The 10,148-nt window shown below is 31.1% G+C and overlaps 3 non-coding genes across 3 annotated transcripts; 2 read left to right on the top strand and 1 right to left on the bottom strand.

The window, feature by feature from the left end:
• Window positions 1-1,030: 1,030 nt before the first annotated feature.
• On the bottom strand, window positions 1,031-1,111 carry TRNAL-AAG. The gene has a single exon. It is a non-coding gene; the product is annotated as a tRNA-Leu (tRNA).
• Window positions 1,112-7,909: 6,798 nt separating this feature from the next.
• Window positions 7,910-8,069, top strand: LOC115997678. The gene has a single exon (XR_004093775.1). It is a non-coding gene; the product is annotated as a U1 spliceosomal RNA (small nuclear RNA).
• A 670-nt stretch (window positions 8,070-8,739) lies between these two features.
• Window positions 8,740-8,901, top strand: LOC115997705. Its single transcript, XR_004093800.1, has one exon. It is a non-coding gene; the product is annotated as a U1 spliceosomal RNA (small nuclear RNA).
• The last annotated feature ends 1,247 nt before the right edge of the window (window positions 8,902-10,148 follow it).

Here is a 10,148-nt window from a genome sequence, read left to right as displayed (position 1 = left end):
TAAGTTCAATACACACGAGAGGTTTAAAAGATTTGCAAAATCTTATACAAGTTTATCCCCCCCCCCCCCCTCTAGACTTGTACCCCATCCCCTTGGGACCAACAGTCAATAAAAAAATATTTATTTTGATAAAAAAAATGATCTATTTTGGAGAAAAATGTCTTTCAAGATATTTACTTATAAGACATTTTGCATATTCATGTGTTACGTTAAGTTCTTCTCTCTCCAAGTGATGTTATATAGGCATATTCCTAATTTCATTTGTATTCCTAATATATATAATTATTATTTGAATTTTACTGGGTTAACCGAGTTAAAATATAAATAATGTAAGACCAAGACAAACAATAAAAATGCGAGCCCAACTTAACCTACAGCTCAAAAGATCTAAAAATTAATTTTTTTAAGTTTAGAATTATTACATTTATCACCCTACAATAAAAATATGAATTGAATTATTCTAAAAACCAAAATGAATTGAAATAAGCCGGATCATTCAATAAAAATTGACCCAACTTACAATCAAAAAAATTAATTATTTTTATTATTATTATTTTTACAATTGGTTCAATTCAGAGTTTTTATATGTTATCAATGTTTTATTAAAGAGAAAATGATCAAATATGTTTTATTAAAGAGAAAATTATCAAATAGACTCTCTAACTTTATTCACAAAAGTGTAATTAAACCCTTAAACTTTAAAAAGTGCAATTAGACATTTGTTTTTGTCAAAATAGGTCAAAAAAAAGTGTTTAATTGCACTTTTTTAAAGTTCAATGACCTAATTATACTTTTGAATAAAGTTGAACGGTCTATTTAACCATTTTCCTTTTATTAAATATAATATATAGTATAAAACATGATTTTTTCCAAAAAAAAAAAAAAGTACATAAAACATGATATATAGCAGGCCGAATCTAATACGTAGTAATAAGAATCTGAAGTTCTTAACCTAACTTGCTCAGGCCCAAAACCCAGAAATTGCAAGATTGTTACGGAGGGTTAAAAATCTTTAAATACTATAAGAAATTGTTGAGAGTGGGATTTGAACCCACGCCCTTTCGGACCAGAACCTTAATCTGGCGCCTTAGACCAACTCGGCCATCTCAACAACACATTAAACATTTTCAATAAAGTTATTTTAATGCAAGCATATCCCGAAACGCTGAACTTACAAATATGCAGATATAGCAGCTGTATCTGCAAATTAGAAGCGAAAAAATATATTGATAATTTTGTGATTAATTTCAAATTTTCACTTTTTGTTTTTTTTTTTTTTTTTAAAATCATTTAAACGTAGGGACAATTTTAGGTTTAATCTAAAATATTTTTTTTTTGACGCATTTATTTTTTATTTTTTATTTTTAAATTGATCTATATTTAATTCAAAACGTTCTTATATTGAGTGTTATCATCAAATGACTACAACATGAAAAATATTCCGAACACTTGATGGTTAAATGTGAAAGAACATAATTATGAAATACTAATATTAAATATGTCAAAAATAAAATTCGTCAAAAAAAAATTATAATATTATCATTATCATGCACATAAATGACCAAAAAATAAGTCATTTTTAAAAATAAGTTGTCAGCCAAATTGTGTGTGCGTGCGTACGTGCGTGCGTGCGTGTATGTATGTATTTGCTTTTAGTCAAACACCAAAAACTGAAAATATTTTTCAAAAAATACGATACTTTTCATAAATTATTTTATAGAAAACAAATAAACCATATTACAAAACTTCATGATTATAATTAATTTGAAAACGTACAACAAAACTTACAAAAGGTACATAGAACTCCATAAAGCATTGATCACTAATAATGACCACTTTTCGACGACACCTACAAAATTGGTCAAAGAAAGGTGACATTTGAGAAAAATAAATATTTTTAATTTCTCAATTATTCATAACTATTAGTTGTTTTGATAAAATCTTAAAAATATACCCTTAATTTTGAAAAAAATTAATTGTGTGGTAATTTTTGTCCTTCGGTGAACAAAAATGTAAGATAAAATAAAGGTTCTATTGTGATTATTTCCTTTAGCTTTTAGCATTCTTCAATGAAACGGATTATCATACATAGTGCATAAAATAAAAAAGAGACAGAGACAAATGTGATGGCAATAACTTTTCTATTCACAACAACATCTACCGACAGTAGTACAAAAGGAGACAACGAACATATGTATAATGTACAAATGTAACTGAAAACTTAATGGTAATAATAATGCTATGATTGTTACAAATGTTACAAAATAATGGCCACCATTAATATTTACAACACTCCCTCTTGGATATTATTTGTCCACGATCTTGCCTCGTTAAAAATTTGCTAGGAAAACCCTGTGAGAAAAACCTATACAAGAAAATTGTACAATGTATATGGATAGTATATTTAAATACATCCATTCCTTGTTAAAAATTCACTAGGAAAAACACCTGGGAAAAAACCTAGTTGAAGAAAAGAGTACATGATATTTTTAAAATCATATATTGTATTGGTTACCTCATTAAAAAAAAAACCTTAGCTTAAGAAAACCATATGGAAAAAAACTTAGTTAAGGGAAAAAAAAGTACAACCATAAGTCTTTAGGGAATAACCTTAAAGATTTATTTGGGGTTCGTCTATAAGTATTTATTTGCAATTTTCCCCCATTAATATTTACTATATCATACTCATGTCTCGTTAAAACCACACTAGAAAAATCAAAGGGAAAAACCTAGTAAGGAAAATACTACATGATATGTATGCATTTATATGATGCAAAATAGTACAACTGATAGTCTTTAGGACCCAAATCTTCAGGATTTTAAGTGCAATCCTTCACGATTGATTCAAGTAAATGTAACCGATAGTCGATCTTCAAGACCCAATCTTCAGGATTTGAAGTCCAATATAATTCTTCAGGATTTATTCGAGTAAATGTACTCCCAATTATCTCCCCTTGAAGATAACAATCTTCAAGTTCTACATGATAAAATTATTGTTTTAAAAGAGTGTAGAGAAGATGATATGCATGGTGCAATCTTCAAGATTGTCACTAGAGGTTAACAATTTATATAATAATCTCGTAACTCTTCTGGAGCTTATGTGGGTTGAAAATTTATATAACCTGTCTAATATATATTCCTTAAACACATCCACTTATAATTTGTATAAAACATACTTTATTATCCTCACATAGGATAGTTGAGGTGAAACAATCATAACTAGTTTGGGATTTGGCATCATGGAGATCAAAATGAGTCAATACCAAGTGTTCTATGAAAAACACACATCGGTATATCACATAAATTTATAAATCGAAGATACTGGAGGATATTTTGAATATTATTCTAATGTTCAATTGTAATTTAATTTGTAAGTGGAGCACTAGGTGTTGCTAGTAATTTCATTACAAGAACAATATCAGTCTTGATGCGATCATGACATTTCTGATTCTATGATAATAGTGCTTCACTTAGCGATGAAGTAATGGACTTCTAGTCCCCAAAAATATCCTCATTATCTATATAGTCTTTTATCTATTTCAAGAGATTACAGGACATTTTCTAAAAATAGACTAATTAGTGTGTGAAATTCCTTGTAAGGAAATACTCGATCTACAGGTCGAGATAATACTTGATTTTTCATTTCCTTTATTTTACAAAAATCCCCTTTATAAGTAGATAATAGTACATATTCTTTCCCTTTTTAGGAAGAAATTGTTCAGTCAATTGGTTTACTATTTCAAGTTAAGTAAAGCTCTTGTTTTTCAACAACAAAAAATGTTGTGATATTTACTTTCTTTTATTTTGAGAATTACAAATCTGTTAAGGATATTTTAAATAAACATTAGTGTCTAATGACCCATAATTTCTAGGTCATGACTTTAATAAGCTGCACGTCACAATTTATTATTCTGACAATTATGCAGCGGAGCTTTTAATAATATTCATTATGGAGAGTATATTAAAATCAATTTTTATGGTCTCTGCGTGAACCCTTGTGCTACAAACTCGCTTTATATTATACCACCTCATCACCATCTCATCATTCTTGTTTTCCTTTCACACCATTTGTAACGTACAAGGTTAATACCTCAATGGTGTACAAAAGGAATATATTAGCGAGTTGAACTGCGCTATATATGCCTTTAATTGCTCTCTGTATACGTTAATCAATCTAGACACTTCTGGAACATAGCTCTGGATCCAAATTGCCATATAATATGAACAATTTGAAGGCAATTGTGTTGTCGACAACTTATAATTAACATTTTCAATAATTTATCCCATATATATAAAAGTAATTTTCAAAGTTAACCAAATTATAGCCATTTTCTAAGGATATTTATATCTGGTTGTTCCGCAACCGAGTATTATGATTATTTGGTGCACCTACAATTATATTGGGTTTTTCTTGTCGTCTAGACGATCGTCTTAACGATTTAACGACAAAAATTCTTTACTAGATCTAGTTGTTACGGATTCTTATATATTGAGTTAATACCCAAAATTGTCTTTGACTATAGTGGTTTTTCTCAATTTTGTCCTAAACGACTTTGGTCTCATAAAGTAGTCCCAGACTTTTGTGTTATCGCTCAAAATTGTCCTCCATTAGTTAAGGTGTCAAATGTGTGTTAAGTACATGATCAATTTTGTCATTAGATGGCTCTTAATGTACAAATAATTGTCTATTGTCGTTAATTAATTAGGGTAGTCATCCGATTTATTTGATTAATTTTGAATCAAATTTAAAGGTGAAGACACCATATTGATAGAAGAACAAGCAATCCCTATGAATGACATTCTTAGTAACAACTAATTACTCGTCACTATTATCATAAATTAGTGACAAAACTTAAAATTAACACAATTATTGTCGCAATTTAGTAATTTTTGTTACGGGATTATAGAGCGTCACAAATATTTGTAGCAATTTCATCACAAAAAATGACAATACTAGTGACAATAGTATTTTTTTTTTCTCACAATTGTTTCTCATTTATAATGGTACTAACCAATTGTATTTTTATTGACCAAATGAGTTGTCACAAATATTATAAACAAGAGTGACCAATAACTATTTGTCACAAAAAAGTATTTAAATTTGTGTCCACATTATATTTTGTCACAACTACATTCGTTCCCGCCATAATTATAATGCCGCAAAAATGCATATACATTTAATGACAACAAATAGTGACAACGTATGTTACGACACTATTATTCTAGTAATAGTGACAACTTACTCGTAACAAATACTTACTTGTCACAATTATCATACTATCAGTGACCAAAAAAAGGTTATCACAATTATCCCACACAATAGTGTCGAATTATTTTTTTGATCACAAAAAGTGTATTATTTGTGACTAAATTGCAAAGTGTCACAAAAAATTTGTCACTAAATGTCTTCATTCTTGTAGTGAGGTGTTTGCGAAAATTCTCAAAGAAGGTCCGATGAAAGTACAATCGGTGGTGGCCTGGGCCGTGTCGGAGCTTGATTCGCATTACCCAAAATCCAAAGACCTTTTTCGCTTAGAACAATGTAATTCGATTACTGGTTAGCCATTTGGCCTTCGAGATAGTCCAGGAACATAAAAAATACACCATTGTTAGCAATGCCACATCAATCCACGCTGTGATTTTAGCCAGCAATAAACCCGCAAATGAGAATCTTAATCTTAAGGTTCTTGAAGATGATGAAATGAAGAAAATTACCAATCCTCTTGGGAATGGGAACAAGAAAGCCAGCAATTTCCAGAATGTGATTGAAACCACAATGGCAATGAGAGCTCAAAGAAAGAATCCCACGAATGGGGTTAATGTTAATCATCAGCACCAGCATAGTCTTTCTGCTGGTGGTTTAGGGTTTAGTAATAAAGGAAGGGAATTCGAGGACCCTGCTACCAAGGCTTACATGTCAAGTTCCCACCTTGGTGGGTTACATGTCAAGTTCCCACATGAATCTTTTTAGTGTTTTTGGTACCTTTCATAATATTCAAACGCCATTTGAATGGCCACAGATTCACTATTTTCTCTTATCTTCACACCTCCCATTGCCTTTGTTTCTACAATCTGCTCCACCCAATCATTAATCAGCTCAAAAAAATCCAATAATCTTTCCTCTCTTCTTCATTCTTTTTTTCCTCTGCATATCTTTCCTAACTATCACATCCATTGACTGAGGGAAGACTTCAACATGAATTGACAAAATTACCCCTGTACTTAACACCCGTTTGACACTTTAACTAACGGAGGACAATTTTGAGTGATAATATAAAAGTTTGGGATTACTTTATGAGACCAAAGTCGTTTAGGACAAAATTGAGAAAAATCACTATAGTCGGGGACAGTTTTGGGTATTAACTCCTTATATATTAATGAATCTCCTGCACTTCTGGCGTCAAGGAGTATTGATATACATATATGTGGTCCAATTTGGGGAATGTGTATAAGACCTAGTCACTCTTTTTATGAAATAGATTTATTTTACATATATGTTTGATTTCTATATGAACTTCCAGTTTAGTCTAATTGGTACGAGAATTTAAGTTTTGAAGATCATTTTCATGCCATGAAATTTCCCGACAATTCCATGTAAATTTGATCATATCCCCCCCTAATGCCGTGAACTGAGCTTCATGTAGTCAATGTATCTATAGTGTCTCTCTGAGGAGCAATATTTGAGATAACAGATGTAGGTTTAGAGGTATACTATGGTGGTTATGTAATAGATTGGACTGCATTCATAAGAATATAAACACATATTTGGGAATAAGGATATGTAATGTGCCGATTTTTTTTTTTAGAATAAAGTAGCAATATGAATACTGTATTTCCCCAACAAGTATCCGACAAATTAGATTTTTGAAAAATACTGGTCTAGCAATAATTTTAACTCGATTAATTATCTAAACCAATATCATCAGATAGACAAAATTAATAGGATAATCTTGAAATTGGGTATTATCCATAAGGTACTACATCAACGAGTAACACATGTAGTTATGCCTAAAAGTGTTTGGTAAAATTAGCTTTTTGATAAGATGATAAATGTAAAAAGACTAAAAAGGACATCTTCGTACAATTTAAATAGTTTTAAATTTAAATAGGTTTGTTTATATATTAAAATATAAAATAGTGAAATCAATATATTTTAATAAAATATAAAGTAAGAACATATATTTGAAAACATATAAAGTAAAACAAAATGTTTATAATTCATAAGATTAGTTCATACAAAAATCAATGTTCAAATACAAATGTCAAATTGAAATTACAACCAAACATATTGAAGAGAAAAAGTCAAAAAGGTTTAGCCAAAAATGTTTTAATTGGGAAGGGTAAATGATGTCATTTCTTTAAAATAATAAGGTTAAAGATGGAAAAAAAAGTTAGGAAGCTACTAACTTATTTTGAAACGCTACCTTAGGTAGCATTAAAGAATAAGCTCTTATTTTAAGCTACTAGCTTATTTTAGGAACATTACCAAATAGAGCTTATAACTTATTAGTAGCTTAAAATAAGCTATAAGCTCCGCCAAACAGAACCTAACTGAATTTTTTTTTTTGGGAAACTAACTGAAAATTTGGGAGGATACTCAAAGCAAACTTGAGAAATCAGTAAAATTTCATTGCCAGTCCACAGTTCTGCAAGTGATAATATAGTAACACATCCATAACGAATTTAATCATAATCACATATTTCATTAAGCACAAAGAGCCAATATCGCTTTCACTAAGGCTCGAACCCACCCCTTCCTATGTGGGGTGTAACCAGGTGCCGCTAGACCACAAGTGCACAAGGTAAAAGAGAAGCAATGTAATTATTGTTGTCATCCCACATCGGGAATACAGAAAACAATAAAGCTAAGAGTCAAATATAAATATATTTGACATAACAACTTAAAACATAAAATATTTGGACGGGTCATCAATGGCCGATCATGAAGAGTCATGGCCTAGATTAGTAATCTCAATTGCACTTTTGGAGGGGTGTAAGTTTAAGGTCACCTTAAATGGGAGAACCTACGTCATAATTTGTGGCAAAGGAGTTTGTGTGGTATGTCCAACCCATACCAAATTCTAGATTTTAACTTTATTTGGGATAGAATACATAAATTCATTTTTTGTTTTTGTTTTAAGTTCTCTTTAGTAATCAGTCATTTCCTATATATGTACCAAAAAAGCAATAGTAAAACACATTTTGTATCATAGGATGGTTCAACATATTATTGCTCATTAGAACCTACCATTGAAAGATGTAGTATCTGTTCATACATACTTTTTCAACCTACTGAAGCACAACGAGCCACAGCTCCCCATTATATTAGTGATCGAACCTGTGACCTCTCACTTGGGAAGGTCACAACTATGCCACTTGACTACAAGGCCTTTGGCCCTCACCCTGATTCAACTATGATTTCAAAAAACACAATACTGTATTGTTTCTATTTCATGCGTGTAATATATCCGTCTTTAAACAAATTATTATAAACTGAATACAAAGTGCAAACTAAATGAGAAATCTAAATTTGTAAATCTTTACAAGTGTCAGCCCTGTAACACTCTTCCATAAAAAAGCAGATCTTTCTTTATCCAGTTGAAGCTAAGTAATATATATGTTCATCCTTTTCTGATGAGAGAGATAAATGATGATGAATTGTTGTTGTCCCACATCGGAAATACACAAAACAAAACAGTTAAGAATGCTATAAATACATAAGACATAACAACAGAAAACATACTTACCTGGATGGGGTCAATGGTTGATCAAGAAGAGCCATGGCCTAGACTAGTGACTTTCATTGCACTCTAGGAGGGGTGCTAGTCTAAGGTCTCCTTGAATGGGAGAGCCTACATCATAATTTGTGGAAGAGGGGGATTGCGTTCGCGCAGCCCCTACAAGCTTTAGTTGAAAATTATTTTATTTTTAATATTCAATTAATGTACTTTCAATACATAAAAATTGTACATTTAATATATTAAAAATATAAATGTCATTTTATTCATGGTGCATACACTAATATTGTATTTAGGCAACTGGTGAGTAGGGATGGAAATAGGTTAGGCCCTTTGTAGGGACCTATGTTCGAGCCTAATTAAGGCTTAGCTCGTTTATGAACTAATTTCAAAAGCTTATTAAACTATATAGGCCAGACTCATATATGCCAGCGAAATAGTGGAGATCTTTTTCCTCTACACTTACTCGTAACAGGCTTTTCTTCTGTAGAAGACTTCTTCCGAATAGCATAATTGTCCTATTTTTTCCTCTTTTCTTCCGTAGAAGACTTCTTCCGAATGGCATAATTGTCCTATTTTTTCCTCGATCTTCAAACTGACTCCTCCTACTCCTCCGCCTTCTCCTTTAGGATCCTCGTTGGTCCTTTATACATAACATTCTCGGCCGCTTAAGATACTTACTATCTCTCTCTATCTATCTTTATACGCAATATCTTTCTTTAAAAAGAAGAGTGACTACTGATTTCTGCTCGTAGTTCCTCTCTAATTAGTGTACTCGTGGTACTTAGTAGTGCGCTCGTGATACAGTACTCGCGCAACAGCGCTTACAGTAGCTCTTAGCAATTGCTGTGTTAAAATAAGCATACATGTGCTCATGTCAGATTATAAGCATACACTATTTATACATATTAGAAAACATGTGCAAAAATAAACACCATTCTACGTATTAAAATGCACCACACTTATTAGAATCACATGTGTTAAAATACACACCATTCAATGTATTAGAATGCACCAGACGACGTCTTAAAACACATCATTCCACAACACAGTTACACATCATTCTACGTATGAAAATGCACCAGCGGATAGATTAAAACACACCATTCCAAAACACAGTTAATGCACCAACATACGTAATAAAACACACCACAACATGTATTCAAACGCAGCACACTATGTACTAAAAAGCACCATTCCAATTCACGTAATATAAATACTAAAATTATCATAATAACCCCACTTAAACATACACGAATTTCAGTAGCATTAATGAAATTGGACGGCGCAGATTTGGCCGCATGACTGCACCGGAGCTCGCCGCCGCATTTGAAAAAAAAAAATAATAATATATATATATATATATATATATATATATATATATATATATATATATATATATATATATAT

The sequence above is a fragment of the Ipomoea triloba genome, chromosome 11 (assembly GCF_003576645.1).
Source record: "Ipomoea triloba cultivar NCNSP0323 chromosome 11, ASM357664v1".
Taxonomy (NCBI): Eukaryota; Viridiplantae; Streptophyta; class Magnoliopsida; order Solanales; family Convolvulaceae; genus Ipomoea; species Ipomoea triloba.
This window is presented reverse-complemented; position numbering and strand designations above follow the sequence as displayed.